The sequence below is a fragment of the Phodopus roborovskii genome, unplaced genomic scaffold, assembly GCF_943737965.1.
Source record: "Phodopus roborovskii unplaced genomic scaffold, PHOROB, whole genome shotgun sequence".
Classification (NCBI taxonomy): Eukaryota; Metazoa; Chordata; class Mammalia; order Rodentia; family Cricetidae; genus Phodopus; species Phodopus roborovskii.
Window position 1 is genome coordinate 756,387 of NW_026126637.1, and position 16,931 is coordinate 773,317.

Sequence of the window (16,931 nt, forward strand, 5' to 3'; positions counted from 1 at the left end):
ATGTTATGCAAAATAAAATGAGTGAATTTTTAAAGAAGAGGGAGAAGAAGAGGCAATGGCAAGTTGAGCAAGCCATGCTGAGCAAGTAGGCTAGTAAGCAGCACTCCTCCATGGCCTTTGCCTCAGTTTCTGCCTCCAGACTCCTGCCTTGAGTTTTAGTCCTGAATCGTTTCCCCTCTTGGAGGACTAAAAGTTGTAAGATGGTGATTATGGTGCTTATCACAGCCACAGAAACCAACGAGGACAAAGAGTTTGCTGACAATCCCTCCCAGAGAAGACTGTATAATACAAAGGCAAAATTAATTGTTTTTCAGGGTGGAGGAGTAAATTGTCACTACGTTAGTTACTGCAGCTGTGACTCACAGACATAAAGTTATGAAAGATACTATGAACAAACATAGACATCCTAGGTATCTCCACCTACATAAAGCTAAAACATAAAGCAGCTAGGGGTCTACAAGATGGCTCAGTAGGGAGGGATGCATACTGCCAAGCCTTCTGTCCTAAGTTCAATCCCAGGAACTCACATGGTGGAAAAACAATTGATTCTTAAAAGCTCTTCACTGACCTCCATACATATCCATACATACATTGTGACACAGATACACACACACACACACACACACACACACACACACAACACACACGTCAATAAAAGGAGGAAAATAATCCATGCTCTGTAGCCTCTGGTTTATTTTGTTTTGTTTTAGGGCTATTTGGTTGGTTTTCTTATTTTTGTTTGATTTTTTTGTTTGTTTTTGTGTTGGGGGGATTGCAGTCAGGACAGAGAATGAAAATCTGGCCTCTTTGTATGGTGAAAAAAAAATGTCCTACTATCTACAATGAGCTACCCCCCCCCCAACCCTCACTGTGGATTCTAGGCAGGGATTCTACCACTGAGTCACCTTGGCCCCTCATTGGGAGGTTCTAGGTAGGGACTCTACCATCAAGTCATGCCCCAGACCCTCCCTGAGGATATATAGGGAATTTTCTGCTACTGAGCTACAGTTTGCAGCCCTTCTTATATTTTCCTTTTGTAATTAATTAATTAACTAACTAACTGGTCTTTGGTGACAGAGTCTCTCTATGCAGTCCTGGCTGTCACTGAGATCACAGATTGTCCTGCATTTGCCAGCTGAGTGGTAGGATAAAAGGTGTCTACTACCATACTTGGCTCTAGCCCCTTTTCTATTTTTATTTTTTTTTATTTTATTTCTTTTAATTTTCAGGTAGGATTTCACTAAGTTGTTCAGGATAGTCTTGAACTCATTCCTGGCTAGAATTTCCTATCCTTCTGCTTCAGCTGCCTAAATATCTGCAGGCTTGGCACAGATCAAATATTAGTAAGACAGGGCTTACATCCGAGATCGTTTAGGATGTAAACGTATAGGAAAATTAGGGCTGGCTTTTAGAATGATTTTGCATCTGAGAAAATAAGATGGGATGAACTGACACAGGGATCAGGAAAACTACTAAAAACCATTTCTGGGGGCTGAGATACTTCAGCAGGCAAAGACTCTTGTCACCAAGCCTGGCAACCGGAGTTCCACAGCAAGTATCCTTGGAAAGAACTAATTCCTTCCTTCAAGTTATCTCTATCCTCTGTGGCACTGTGTCTACTCATACAACAAGCCCCCAACACACAAATATATATATAATAACTTCCCATCCTTTCCTACCTCTTTGTTCATCTGAAAATCCAGAGGTACAGAGGGGAGGCTGGGAAGATGGCAACTGTGAAAACAGGAGTATCTGGGCATAAAGGATCTCTGTGCCAGGTATTTGAGGCATTTAAACTGCACCAGGGGTAGAGATGTCACATCTGACAAATTCACTCTAGCACCCTAATATTTCCGTGGATGGTGGGTGATCTTCCTACACCACAGAATAGGCAGAAGCCTTGATTTCTGGGAATCAGACATGAAAAAACCCCAAATTTCTCTTTCTTACACATGTGCTGGGAATGCCTCCCCAGTGAGGTTCTGTGATGGTTCACACCAAGTTGCAATGACATCTTTGTTATAATTTCAACATTTTCTTTTGTATCTCTTCTCTGTGCCCCCCCTTATCCTTGCATTCACAGTAAAACTTTGGAAGCATAATATGCATAGAAAATGCTGCACCTATTATTTATATGTTGTTCAATAAGATAAGTGAAAGACACACAAGAAGACATCTATATCAAATGTCCCAGACTCAGAGAGCATTGTGGAAGAGTAGGGAGGGGCTGAAAGAATGTTGGAACTGGAAGATGGGAAGGAGTGCTGTGAAATGCTGTCTTTACGGCATGGCTGCTGCAGGCATAAACACACAGCAGATATACTTACACATACTAGATCTATGGAAGATTATGCCAATGAAGAATTTCAACATGGAGTGGGAACGGGCTCCTGAAGCCATACCATGGCAGAGCAGCTATTGGTGGTAGATAGCTGCTAAGTAATGGAGAGTCGCTTTCCTTGCTCTTTAAAGATTTGCTTTATTTTATGTATCTGAGTGATTTCTTCATGTGCATCTGTGTACCATGTGTGTGCCTGGTGCCCACAGAAGTCAGAGGGTAGCACTGGATTCCCTGGAACTGGACTTACAGGTGGTTATGAGCAGCCATGAGTGTGCTGGAAATCGAACCCAGATCTTCTGGAAGAGCAGCCAGTGCCCTTAACTACTGAGCCATCTCTCTTAACTCTGTGCTATGCAGTTTAATATTTGTGGTTTGCTATTGTGACGTGATTATTGACCATAGCATTAGAAAATTTAAAGTTGACTCTGCAGATAATACTAAGTTGGTACAGTGCTTTCTTATTCACAAATTCCCAAGTTTCATCCCCAGAACCAAACAAGCCAGGCATGGTTGTGTACGTCTGTCATCCCAGCTCTCAGGAGATAAAATGGGAAAATCAGTTTAAAATCTTCTTCATCTACCTAAAGAGGTTTAGGCCATCCTAGGTTACATGAGACCCTGTGTCAAATGAAAGAAAAAAAGAGAGAAGAACACAGAAAGGGGAAGAGAGAAGAGGTGGGGGAAGTGAGGGAAAGAGACAGGGAGAAGAGAAACTTGAAACATTTTCTAAGAAACTCCCTCCCTCTCCCTCTCCCTCTCCCTTCCTTCCTCCCTCCCTCCCTCCCTCCCTCCCTCCCTCTCTCTCTCTCTCTCTCTCTCTCTCTCTCTCTCTCTCTCTCTCTTCCTCCTTCTTTCTCTCCCCTTCCCCTGTCTCCTCTCTCTTACTTAAATTCAGATTGCCTCACACCAGGGCAGGGTGGAGCTGTAATACAGTATGACTGCAATCCTTACGTAAAGGGAAATCTCGACATCAACACACACACACACACACACACACACACACACACAGAGAGAGAGAGAGAGAGAGAGAGAGAGAGAGAGAGAGAGAGAGAGGAAAAACAGCATGTTGCAAATGACTGTCAACATACAACAGCAGCTGAATTATGGGCTTGGAACACATCGTCTCTCACAGACTCAGGAGGAAACAGTAATACTTTGATCTTGAATTTATAGCTTCCAGAATTGTGCAGTGGCTATTTTCTGTTGTCTCACCAGCCTTGGTTACCAAGGAAGCTATAACAAATGAAATCGCTTGGCTCATAGATGTGTCACAGTTCAGCTTGTCTTCCCGTAACTTTCTCAGCAGTGTTGGTGTTTAGGACCCACCCTATACACAGGATGAGCTCATCTCAGAGTCCTTAACTTCATCATATCTGTAAATGGGACCAATGTCCTCAGATTCTGAGCACTGAAACTTAGAGCTACCTTTAGGAGGCCATCAACTGGCTTACTACATTCAGAGAAGTCCTTGTGCATTCTGTGATGTAATCTTTGTTCCAGGAGTCACGGGAGAGAAATTGAGATTGTCATATTCTCTTTGATGTTATATGCATATTCAGGTTGAAGGTATTATTTTAGTTTGATCCTTACCACTTAAATAGTCCCCACTATGCTCTCATAGTTCTTACTCCATTACCCTCTGTCTTCTACCTCTTCTCTTTGTACCCCTAAGTTCTTTTACACACACCCTCTCCTACCTCCAAGAACTATTGGGTTTCTTCATGACACTGAATATAACAGAGTCTTGGTTTCTTTTGCTTTAAAATGGACATTATAACACTTCCTGCAGATGTTTCTGGAGAATGCTAAATGAGAAGCTGCACCCAGGCCATTGTCATTTATAAATTAATAGACTGGATTATGCTACTTTACCTCAGGACCAATTTTCCCTAGTCTTGTGATCTCCAAAGTTGATAGCACATGAAGAGTTCTGGGGTTCACAGAAACATAAGACAGAGGTCCTTAAATCTGAGTATTAACAAATGTATCATAGCTTTAGATCATTTAGGGACTCAGAGTCAAGAGCACTGGCTGCTCTTCTAGGGGTCCTGTGTTCAGTTCCCAGGATCCACATAGTAGTTCACGATCATCTGTAATTCCAGATCCAGGGAATCCAGTGATGCCTTCTGGCCTCTGGAGGCTCTGTAACCAGATGCACATACATACATACATACATACATACACACACACACACACACACACACACACACACACATATATATATATGTATATACATATATATATTTTTTTAATCGCTACTTGGAGCTCATAGGATGATATACAAAATTACTGGTAAGAAGACAAGATCTGCTAGGGATGTGCCTCAGTTGGTAGGGGGTTTGGTTAGCATGGGTGAAGCCTTGAGTTTGATCCCTAGCACCTCATGAAATTGGGCATGGTAGTGCACACTTGTAATCCCAACACTTTCTGTGGAGTAGAGGCAGGAGGACCAGTAGCTCAAAGTCTTCAGAGACATTGAGAGTCTAAGGCAAACCTGGCTATAAAAGACCTGTCTCAGAGAAGAAAGGAAGAAAGGGAGGGAGGGAGGGAGGGAGGGAGGGAGGGAGGGAGGGAGGAAGGAAGGAAGGAAGGAAGGAAGGAGAGGGAGAAAGAGAGGAAAAATTGTCTTTCCTGATGAACAAAAAAGTGGGACATGAATGATCCCATGTGTGGTGGACGTGTATTGTAGATAAAAGAGAGAACATATCCAGAGGCAGGGACATTTGAGAGAGTCCAGAGTGGACAGACCCTGAGCCAGGCCATGTGAGAAGAGGGGAATGGGGAGAGGGGAGAGTCAGGATTCCAAGGAAGGTAAAGGATAGATAAAAAGGGCCAGATAACAAAAATGGCAGGCTTATATGGGGAAGGGGAGCCCTGCTTCTGGACTGGAGAAATCTACAGTAGAGGGGCAGGGTATGCCAACCATACACTATAACAAGTAGGTACTGAGGGATGCTGGGAGAACCTAGAGGCCAGGCACCTCAGCTAGTCATTTGTCTGGAGTTTGAGACCTATCATCTTAGCCTCTTTGTTGCTAAGGAAAGATAAGAAGTGATGTGATCTTTCCTATGACACTGCTGATTATGCAAACAAAGGTTGGGGACCCAAGAAAGCTGGGATGCTGGCCAAGGCCAGAAAGAAAGAGTGCTGGCTGTTTTACTTACTGTCCGGGCTCTGTGGAACCATCTGAGGCTAGGGAAATTCAGGCCATGATGGAGCATTCTGTGAGGTTGGACTACCTGGGGCTAGCACCTTTGGAGCCATCTTGGATGTAGGCAATCTTTTTGGAAATTCCACCAGAAGCACCTAGGGCTGTTTGTTGAGTTTGGAGCAGTTTGCAGTCTTTGGTTGACTGGGAATCTCCTGGGATAAATATAGAGGCAGAAGGTAAAAGTTGACTTTTGAATTTCAGAAATAATCAAGTTAGAATTTAAAAAAAAAAAAAAAAAAGTCATGTCTGTTATGTTTGTTCCACACAAGGAGGCATCCTGGCAATGAAAAGTGAATATCCTATAATATTTACAGTGGTATTCCCTTCTTTATAGCAAAACAGAAGTGAGGGCTGTAGGCCATTTAAAGGGAGAGGAAATTACTTTTATGGGACATGAATAACCCTGAAGAGTAGATGGTGTTCAGGAAGAACACTTACCTGATCTTCAGGATGGTGCTTGTCCCTCAGTCTCTTCTGTGATAACTTCAGTTTTCCCCAGTTGATGCAATAACAGAGGGAGGCTGTGGGTAATTGTATTTCTTTCTTGTAGACCTTGTATTCAGGCAGGCAAGGGAAACTGCAATAAAAGCCCTACCTACTCCTGCTGCTACACTATTGCCACTTTGCAATCCAAAGTGATGGTTCTGCCTTACTTTTCAAATCTCAACAGCAGAGAGGAAACATGACAACACTATATCCTTTTCTCTGTCTCACTGTGAATGTCAAGGTTGTGACTTTGGACCACTGCCCTATGGGTAACTAAAACATTTGCCACAAAAGTGGCCTCTAGGCCTCTGACCTAGCATCTTCCACTTGGCCCCTTCCATGCACTCCTTTATGTATCCATTGTCTATGCTGCAGACTCTCTGGCTAGTCCCCAAAACATTCCAACCTTCCCACTGAGCAATCTCCTCTAATAGCCCTGAGAAGAAGGATGGCCTCCTTACCCCACCCTCCAGAAGTGAGAAATATCAGTCCAGGAACTAAGACTGTCCACATAGGTAAACAGTGGCTGGATCTTGTGGTCTAAAGTGGATAAAGAAAAGAGAGTATGGAGGTAGCTGGCCCAAGGCAACCAGTCTTTGGAATCCTGTATGACTCAGAACACAGCCTCTTTACAATTTCCACCTGGCTGACTCTTCTGATAAGAGCTGATATAGTTAAGAAAGAAACAGTCTTGTCTCTGCTCCCAAAGCAGCACATTCATTAGCAGCTCCTGACACACACACACACACACACACACACACACACACACACCTCAGTGGCTGCTGGTGGTTCAGCACCATGCTGCAGCTCCAATCTACAATATCTCCACTTGTCTCCTAGCTTGTGATGCTAATTGGAAAGGTTGTAAATATTTAGGAGATGGGGGTTTGTGATGGTGTTGCTTGCCAACTTCTCAGAGTTATTACTTAGGAGATAAGTGTCTACCACTCCTGTGAGAGATTATTTAGATTAGGTTAGCCTCTGGACATGCCTATAGGGGTTACCTTGGTTAGATCAATTGAGGATTGGGAGGACTTCCCATTGCAAGTGGTACAATCCCAACTAGGGCTGTGGCTCCAGACCAGAAAGTGAGTTGAACAGCATTCATAGCCCTCTTCCTCCCTTCTATATTGCAATGTGACCAGTTGCCTCAAGCTCCTGCTACTATGTCATGACCAGAGGGTACTTTGCAACTATGAGCCAAGATAAAAATCCTTCATTAAAAAAAAAAAAAAAAAAAAAAAAAGCTAATACAGGCCTAGCTACTAGAGTGATATTTTGCAGGTAATTCACAGCCCCTGCTCCCCGCAACCCCATGCCTTCATGGTCTGACATAATACAATTAGACCCTATCACTTGGCTCCCATGAACTGAGCTGCTCTGACATGCTTTTCTTACTGTGACAGATGGAAACCTTTGAAACGCATGAACCAAAGCAAATCTTTCCTCCTTTGACTTTGTTTCTGTCTGGTATGGTGGCTACAGCACAGCACCAGCAATCTCCACAGATGGATAACATCACTTCATAACCTGTGTTGGGCAGACTCTTGCTTGCTTATGGGTTATGCCATGAGGGAAGACTTGAAATAATCTCATTTTGCTGAGTAGTGGTGGTTCACACCTGTAATCCCAGCACTTGGGAGATAGAGGCAGCTGGATCTCTTTGAGTTTGAGGCCAGCCTGGTCTACAGAGTAAGTTCTAGGACAGCTAAGACTGTTATACAGAGAAACCCTGTCTTGAAAAACAAACAAACAGCTGGGCGTTGGTGGTGCATGCCTTTAGTCCCAGTACTCCAGAGGCAGAGGCAGAGGCAGGGGGATGGATCTCTGTGAGTTTGAGGCCAGCCCGGTCTAAAGATCTAGTTCTAGGACAGGCTCCAAAGTAATACAGAGAAACCCTGTCTCAAAAAACCAAATAATAATAATAAATAAATAAATTGTCGGCAGTGGTGGAGCATGCCTTTGATCCCAGCACTTGGGAGGAAGAGGTAGGCCAATCTCTAAGAGTTTGAGACCAGCCTGGTCTACAAGAGCTAGTTCCAGGACAGCCTCCAAAGCCACAGCGAAACCCTGTCTCTAAACACCACCCCCCAAAAAAAAGAAGAAAAGAAAAACAAACAAAAATCTTATTTTATAGATGATTAAAGAGACCAAATAGCATGCAAGTGGCTATGATATTACCAGGGTATTTGTCCCTCTAAAATCCACAGTGGGAATCCTAAGCAACCAGGTGAGGAGGGAGCCCAAGACAGGCAGTAGGTCTAATTACATTTCAGTAGAAATGTGACAAAAATCTACTTTGATGGAGAAAATGATATATTTGGGTTAAAAATTCAGGCCACGGGCTATCACCAAGGGAATTCACAGCAAGAACTTGAAAGGAAGCAAGCTATCTTAACCACACACCACCTACAAGTAAGAAACTCACTTTACCACCAAAGATGTGTGACAGGAACCACGAAGGATGCTGCTTGCTGGCAGGTTCATGCAGAGCTAGCTTCCTTATACAACATGCCCAGGGAATGGTGCCTCCCACTGTGGGATCTCTGGGGCCAATGTGGTAGAAGGGAAGAGTTAACTACCACAAACTGTTCTCTGACCTTCAGCTGTGTACCCTGGCATGTGAGTACAAATCCCCAGTATATATGCAAAATTGTATAAAGAATAAAAATAATTTTAAGAAAAGTGAGCCAAGGTTTCTTTTTTTTTCCAGTATCAAGGCCAGAAGTCCAGACCTTAACCTTCCTCCCACAGACATAGAGGTCCAACTAGTCCTCCTCCCTCAGACTCAGAGATCCAGATCCCAGCCCTTCTCACCTCCCTCATACTCAAGTGTCCACATCCCAGCCTCCTCTCTCAGATCATAGGCCCAGGCCTTGTCCCTTCTTCCTGCACACAGAGAGGTACAGGCCCCAATCTCTTTCCATAGAAAGAAACCTAATTCAGAACATCTGTTTGGTCAGCTGGCTCAACTATTCCACATCCTTGCTGCATCTTTCTGTCTGGAATACTACTTTTCTTGCATCTCCATTCTTCTTTATGGAGACCAAGATCCCGCCTCCTGCTGGTCTGGGCAGACAGAGAGCTCTGATGAAACTCCCTGTACTCTTTCTTTTCCTTGTTCTTTCTTTTTCCTCCTGTGGGAAGGCTGGAAGTTATGAAAATTCCTGGCGAATATCTAGGCACAGGAGCCTCTACCTTCCAGAGGCACGAAACCAAACTCCCTCTACTCAGTGGTGTCCTAGGAATCTTTCTTGAAGGCTTAGGTGTTTCCTGGAATCTTGAGTGTGGGGAAGAAATGGCTCAGGGAGGCCCTATTAGGATCCAAGCCCTCCCAGTTCCTGGAAGTCAGGAGCAGACTGCTCGAATGTCTGGGATCTGTGCCCATCCTGGGGACTCCTTGCCTCAGGTCCCTCTTCCCCAGATGGGAGTAACACATCCTGCCCAACTGAGTGGTGGCCACAGAGCTGTGGGGTGTGGGCCTCCCAGCTGCTGGGCCCTGTTCCTCCTCCTGTCACTCCCCATACCCCTCCTTCTTCCTCTCTGCTGTCATCCCTCCTCCCCCACCCTTCTCTCTCCCTCCTCTTCTGCCTCCCTGGGAAATCCCAGTGTGTGAAGAATTGTATGCAGAAGTAGTATAGCAAAAATGAAAGGCAAAAGAGAGCAGAAGGAAACAATAGGGAGTTGGGGAGAATGAAGAGAAAGTGCAACAGACAGACAAACAGAGAATGAGATTATATGTGTGAGAATAAAGACAGAGACAGGTCAATAGACAAACACACAGAAAATAAAGTCGTGGAGGGTAGGTACTCCGGCAACCATACATCCTTTCCTTTATTTCCTTAATCTAGCACTTGCTAGGCAACTGGAAGTGGCAAGCTGGAGAGTAAACCAGGCTACAGGGTGAGTTCAAGCCCAGTCTGAGCTGCAAAGGGAGACAATGTCAGATGGGAAGGAGTGGTGGATAGAGAGGGAAGAGAGAAAAAAAAAAAACAAAGAAAGAGGGAAAAGAGAGAAAAGGAAGGAAGGGCTGAAGGAGGGAGGCAGAGAGGAAGAGAGGGACACAGGAAGGGAAGGACGAAGAGAGGGAGAGAGGGAGGGAGGGAGGGAAGGAGACAGAATTATAAAGGTTAGAGTTTTAAAGAGGAACACAATTTACCCTTCCTCTCCCCTGTTCTGACTTTTCATCCTAATCACAGTCAACACCTAATCAATCAGTCAACACCTGCTTATCTACCACCTGCTTAGTCTATGAACTGCCCTAGGCTCTTAGGGCAGAGAAAGATATGTGTAGAACAGGTAAGGAATTCTGTCCTTGGAGAGCTTACATTCTAACAAGAAAGGCCCTTATTACACCAAAGTAGACGCTGAGCAATCCTGTCTATGCATTATATAAGAAGCTGACCGAAGGTGGGGGCGGGCAGAGAATCAGGGTCTATGGTCCATAATAGTGAGAAAAGTATGACATTTGAGTGACTCGATCCATGACAGCAGGAGCTCATTACATGACTTGTTCACATTTCTGTGGATCAGGAGACATTGGATCAGGAAGAGAGACCTGGGTTATAACACTCAAACCCCTTCACCTACCCTGTGGCCAGTGTCTGCCAGCTAGACATAGCGCCTAATTCTTATTAGATTCTAATTCTTATTAGACAAGGAGTGCAAAAAGAAGTGTTCCTGTTTTCTGTGATAAAACATTGATCAAAAGCAATGTGGAAAAGGAAGGGATTTATTATTTGGTTTATAATTTCAGGTCACAATGGATCATAAACAGAACTAACTCACTTGCAGGCTCATGCTTAGCTATTCTACAGCCCAGGATCACCTGCCTTGGGATAGTATGCATAGTGAGCTGGGCCCTCCTATGTCACCAGTCAAGACATTGTCAGACATGGCCACAAGCAAATCTGATCTAGAGCCTCTCCTCCCAAATAACTCCAGCCTGGATAAAGCTGACACCTTAAGCTAACTAGAAAAGAGCTTAACTGAGGAGGGGAAAAAAGCTAACTGCATCTTGGTTGGTGTGTCCCCCTGTGGTCACAACCTCTTTGTGGTTAAACATCCTGGAAGCAGTTAGGTTTTTCTTGTTATGTCAGAAACTAACATATCAGGAAACTCTCTAACACATGTGCAGTAACCAAAGGTCTACACATTCAAATTACCTGATTTTATACACAAACACACACACACACACACACACACACATAATCACTTGAATTCTGGTTTTCACTGTTTTTTTTGTTTGTCTGTTTGTGGCTTGCGGTAGAGGATAGTGGGAAGAAATAACCTTAAAAAGAAGACCTAGTCCACCAAGATTTGGGAAGGAGAAAAGGGTTACTTAATTCCACAAATAAGCCACGCACCCCATAAATATTCATTAAAATTTCTCTAAAATCTGCGACACAGAACTCAGTGTAGTACCCACCTTCAGAAAGTCCAATTAAGTATTCCTTTATAGTTTATTTGTTTAGCTTTGAAAAAGCAACTTTTGCTTAAACTATCTCTTGACTGAACAGTTTTCTTCAAGACAAGAACTGAGACACCCCTCCTCAACACGCGTGCGTGCGCACACACACACACACACACACACACACACACACACAACATAACAGCTCCTCATCTTTTAACATAGCGCCACCAGCTGGTTAGTGTTCAAACACATGAAACTATGAGTGATATCTCCTTCCACCTCTCCTTTGTCTCTCAGTATCTGGATCTCTTCGAAGTATTTCCTTTCCAGGTCAAAACACTTCAGAGAGTAACCACCTGGCTCTACAGAAGCATTTAAGAAAATGCAGCTCTCTTTAAATGAACTTTTCAACTGCCATTTACCCCCCCTCCCCCCCCCCCACTTCTCCAGGAAGGAAGTTTAAAGTCTTTTACCTTAAGCTGAGGCTGTAGTGCAGTTAATAGATTTCTTGTTTAGCATGCACAAATCTCTGGATTCTTTCCCCCAGAACTGCATATGCCAGTCATGCTACCGTATGCTTGGGATCCTAGGATTGCCTGAGGACCAGGAATTCAAAGTCATGCTTAGCTAAGGGGAGAGTTAGAGCTCAGAGACCTCAGGTTTCAAACCTGAGACAATGAATTGAGGTACTTACTTAACATATCAAAGCAGATTTGGCCACCCGGTTCTCCTGGCCTCCAGCAATCCCTTCTGTTACAGAGCCCTCCTGGGTAGCATACCCCTCCCAGCTCTCCTAAACTTTTCCTGCCCTGAGGCAGGGCTGCCCTTCCCCCAGCTGCCGTTTCCTCAATTGCCCTTCCCTACAGAACCCAACCATTTGGTTACCTGGTGTTTTTGTGTACTTTCTTTTTTGCCCTCCTGGCTGCTGCCCCTTGTTCCTCTCTCTCCCCCTCTCCGTTCCCCTCCCCTCTCTTCTCACGTGACTCAGGGTCACATCCAGGCTTGGCTCTCCCAGACATCCCTGCCTGTGACCGTTTGTCTCCCTTTTTTCCACAATAAACTTCCTGTTCCACCATACTTAGGAGCAGTCTTGTACCATGTACCTTTTTCTTTCTTTTCTTTTTCATTCATGAGAGACCCTGCCTCAAAACACCAACAAAAATCCCCTCCCTTGGTTATCCAAGGAGCTTATTTTTCAATACCCTTGTTGAATGCTTGAAACTATGCATAGCTCCCAGTTCTACACAGGAACTAAGAACCTTGCTCCTCGTGATTTCTTTTTAGTGCACTTGAATAGCTATTGTTGTGTGATCTTAGCCAAAAGGAGAAATGGTCAAGGGTGAACTTTCAAATAAAATAAGCACTATTGGAATTCAAAGATAATATATGGCCATAATAAATCCAATAGATGGCTGACTAACTAAGAGCTGGTTACAAATGCAGTATGGATGATACCTTGGGCCAAAGGAAGATTCACATCAAGGACAGTGTAAGGGTTCAGGCACTGTGCTGCCATGCCCCTGTTACCTGACAGACCGCACTTAGATAGTGCCCTGGTCAGCCCAGGGTTTCATGCAAGCTGGTGCAAAGGACCACTCAAAAAAAGAAAAAAAAGACCCCTTCCCACTTACACTCTTTTTCTATCTTTCCTGCTGTTGCCCTGTGGCAGACAGGACTATTCCTGTCTCCATCTTCTCTTCTGTTCTCTTTCTGTCTCTATATCTCGATTCTCTCTCCTTCTTCCTCCCTCCCTTTTCTAATAAAACTTCTCACTTAAACTCTGTCTGCAGGCATGTTTGTCCCTCTGCCTTGGTCAACCTCACCCGCCATGGAATCTGCCAAGGTTCTCCACACACTTTATCATAACAAGCAGGTTATATACAGATGTGTTTATTGTTATATATCTGTAGTCTATATAACATGTTTGTTATTATACATTTATTAAAATACATACATTAAATATATATTCATTATACACACATATTTAACAATGTCATCTAAAGAAAAAAAAAGATCATCAATTTGAGGTGGACTATGGGTACATGAAAGGAAGGAAAGAGAGGCCAGAATGTTGTTATTGTCTTATAATTTAAAAAAAAAATATATATATATATATAATTATCATTATTTTCATTTATGGATTGTCAGCCTGGAGAAATGGCTCAGTGGTTAAGATCACTGGGTGCTATCATATAGGACCTGGGTTTGATTCCTAGATATGCAGACAGTCAAATCACCTGTGCATACAAAATAATAAAATAAAAATAAGCTTTTAAAATTACAAATTTTTTATTCCTAGGATGTCTCCATTGGGTATTTTTGGACGTCAGTTGATGAAGCTAACTGCAATGTCATAAAGGGAAACCAGATAAGGAGGCCCTAAGTTATTGGAGAACAGTGTTTGATGAAATAGAGAAGGGAGTGTGGAGCTAGAGTGGCACGGGCAAGGTTTGATAAAGGGTTCCATTCATTTTGGGCTGTGTCTGAGCCACCTCTCAGTCCTCACTCCTCAAAGTATTGTACACAGCAACTCTGCCCACCCTTATTCACACTTCTCCAGAGTCCCACCAGCTCCAAAGCTTCCACTCTTTCGAAGCTCACATTCAGCCAACAACCCCCATCCTGAAGGACATTCTAGAATTTCTGACATAGCCACCCACTGAGTTGCCTGGCCAAGAAGCCCTTGTCTCTCTGACTACTTAGCAATTCATATAAATATAGAATCTCTATGACAAGAGTCCAGCCCTTGAATCTGACATTCAAACTTTGTATATTACACATCCTATAATAGTGTGATTTTATCATAAAGAATGATGTTGTATCTTTGAATATATGAATATACAATTTAAACTTTTTTCAAAGTTTTATTAATTTTTAGGGTTTGCGCTCAGAGGTCAGAGGGCAAGTTGCAGAATTTCTCTCCTATCATGTGAGTTCTGGAGGATGGACTCAGGTTTTCAGGCTTACTGGCAAGTATCTTCACCCATTGAACCATCTTATCTAACCCTATTTATTTATTTTGAGACAGGATCTGATGTGGCCCAGAATGGCCTTAAATTTTGCTTTGTAGTCTAAGACAACCATGAACTTCTGCCTCTCCTCCCTCCACTTCCCAACTGCTGACATTGCAGGCATGCACCGCCACACCCAGGGTATGTAGTGCTAAAGATCAAACCCACATTCTAAATACATGTAGGCAAGTTCTCTACAACTGAGCGACATCCACATCTGGAATATATAGTTTTGCCTTTCAACCTAAAAGTCACTTTTAAAGATTTATTTTATGTGTATGAGTATTTGACTTGCATGTATAATTGTGTATCATGTACATAGAGTACCCACAGAGGTTCAGAAGAAGGCATTGGAACTACTAGATCTGGAGTCATGGGCAATTGAGCTTCCATGGGAGTGTTGAAAACTGAACCCAGGTCCTTTGCAAGAGTAGCAAGTACTCTTACCGCTAAGTCATCTCTACAGCCACCCATGCCTCCAATTTTTAAGATTTTGTTTATTTTTATGTGTATGTCACATGTGTACAGATGTCCACAGAGACTAGAAGAAGGCATCGGATAGATAGCCTGGAGCTGGAGTTGCAGGTGGTTGTAAGCTACCTGTCATAAGACCTTGAGCCTCAACCCAGATTCTCTGCAAGGGCATCAAGTACTCTTAACCACTGAGCCATGTGGTTAACCCCCTAAAATCATTTTTAAAGTAATCTTACCTTTATGTATCTCATTACTTCTCAGCTACTTAGTGTTTGCACAGCACCACTCATTGTGTGCTTTATAAAGTAGCCACACCGTGTCTTGCCTTAGATGCTTTTTCCCTTCTTTATTTTCCACTCCTCTAATTCCTCATCAGTCAGGAGCATCTCCTCAGGGAAGCCCTTCCTGCTTTTTACTTGGGGAGAATTATTATTACTCCATCAGTGCCCAATTCTCTATTTACACAGCTGTTTCCCCTACCCTATTGACTGGCATCTTCTCAGAGGCAGGGCCCCCTGCTGAATCATTTATGTGTGCCTGGCATCACTTAGTCCATGGCCCCACCCATGGGGCTCAAGAGTTGTCCCTATAATGAATAACATGTTTTTCCTCTGTTTCTTCCACATTTATGGCTACCACTCTTACCTTTCTTCTTTGTCTTCTCATCCTGAAGTTAAATGATGATTCTATCTGGAGAAGGAAGGGCACTGTAGGCTCAGGTCAGGCACCAGTTATAAACTACCATCATCTCTCTTTGTTACCTTGTCTTTACTACATTCAGTCCTGATCATCTGTGCTTACAAGGAATTATGGGAAACAGCACCTCTATGTCTGAGGGAAGAGGGCTAGGCCTGTCTGAGAGAAGAAGGCTCCTGAATCTAAAGGAGGAGGACTGAATAATGGTCCTTTGGGTCTGAGGAAGAAGGACACTGGCTTAGACACCTGAGTCTGAGGGAGGAAGGCTGGGGTCTGGAGAAGGAGTGCTAGAGTCTGTAGGCCTTGGTCTAACAGAGGAAGACTAAGCCTGGACACCTGGGTCTGAAGGAGGAGTCTGGGCTTTAGCCAGATTTCTAGTGCCCTGGCAGAGAAAACCCCCAGGGTTTGAAATCCCAGTCTGTCTCTCGTGTGCACTCACTCTGGTTTTAGAAACATCTGGTTTTATACAGCTGCTCCACCCAGGCAGGGCGGTGTTCAGGCTAGGCAGTCAAATGCCCAGCTCCTGGGAGGAGCTTGGGCTATCCCTTCCTAGGCACAGGAACTCCTCTTATCCCCTGCTCTGGGCTTGCCTTCATCATCCTGACACAGCCAGACACTAAGCTCCTGGCAAAAGCATCAGACACAGCTTGCACTCCCCTGATGGGTAGGTGGTGCCTAGGTTCCCACCACCAGGGACCTTCCCTCCCTCACCCCCACCCCAGTGGCCAGGTTCAAGCAAAGGTCAACCTAGCACTGGTCCTACACTCTGTCTAGCAAAGTTCACACACCTGTTGGCTCTGTTCAGGAGAGTCTGGAATGTCTAAGAGAAATGAAGCAACAGAAGAAAGGAAAAGACAGGAACATAAATAGGTAGAAGGGAGAACAAAAGAGTCTCACAAAGAGGCGGGCAGATGATACTAGGGACTTAGAGGGGATAGAAGGAGAGATGAAGATAGATACACAGATGGAAGCTTAATAGAAGATGATAGATAAGAGTCACACAGACAGATATATAGGTAGATGAGAGATGGTAATTGGTAATAGACATGAGAGGGGAAGATTGGGAGAAAAGAAGGAGAAGAGAAATGGGAATACAGATGGGAAGAGAAATAGGGTGCCAAGTACAAAATGAGAGAGCAAGAGCATGGGAGAGAGGAAGAAAGAAAGAACATAAACTATCAGCATCACCACACAGAATGAAGCAGGAAGAGAAAGTTACTGGACACTACCCACCATCAGTTCACAGTAAGAGGGATGTTGAGAAAGATAGTCTTAGAGCTAACAACAATAACAACAAAA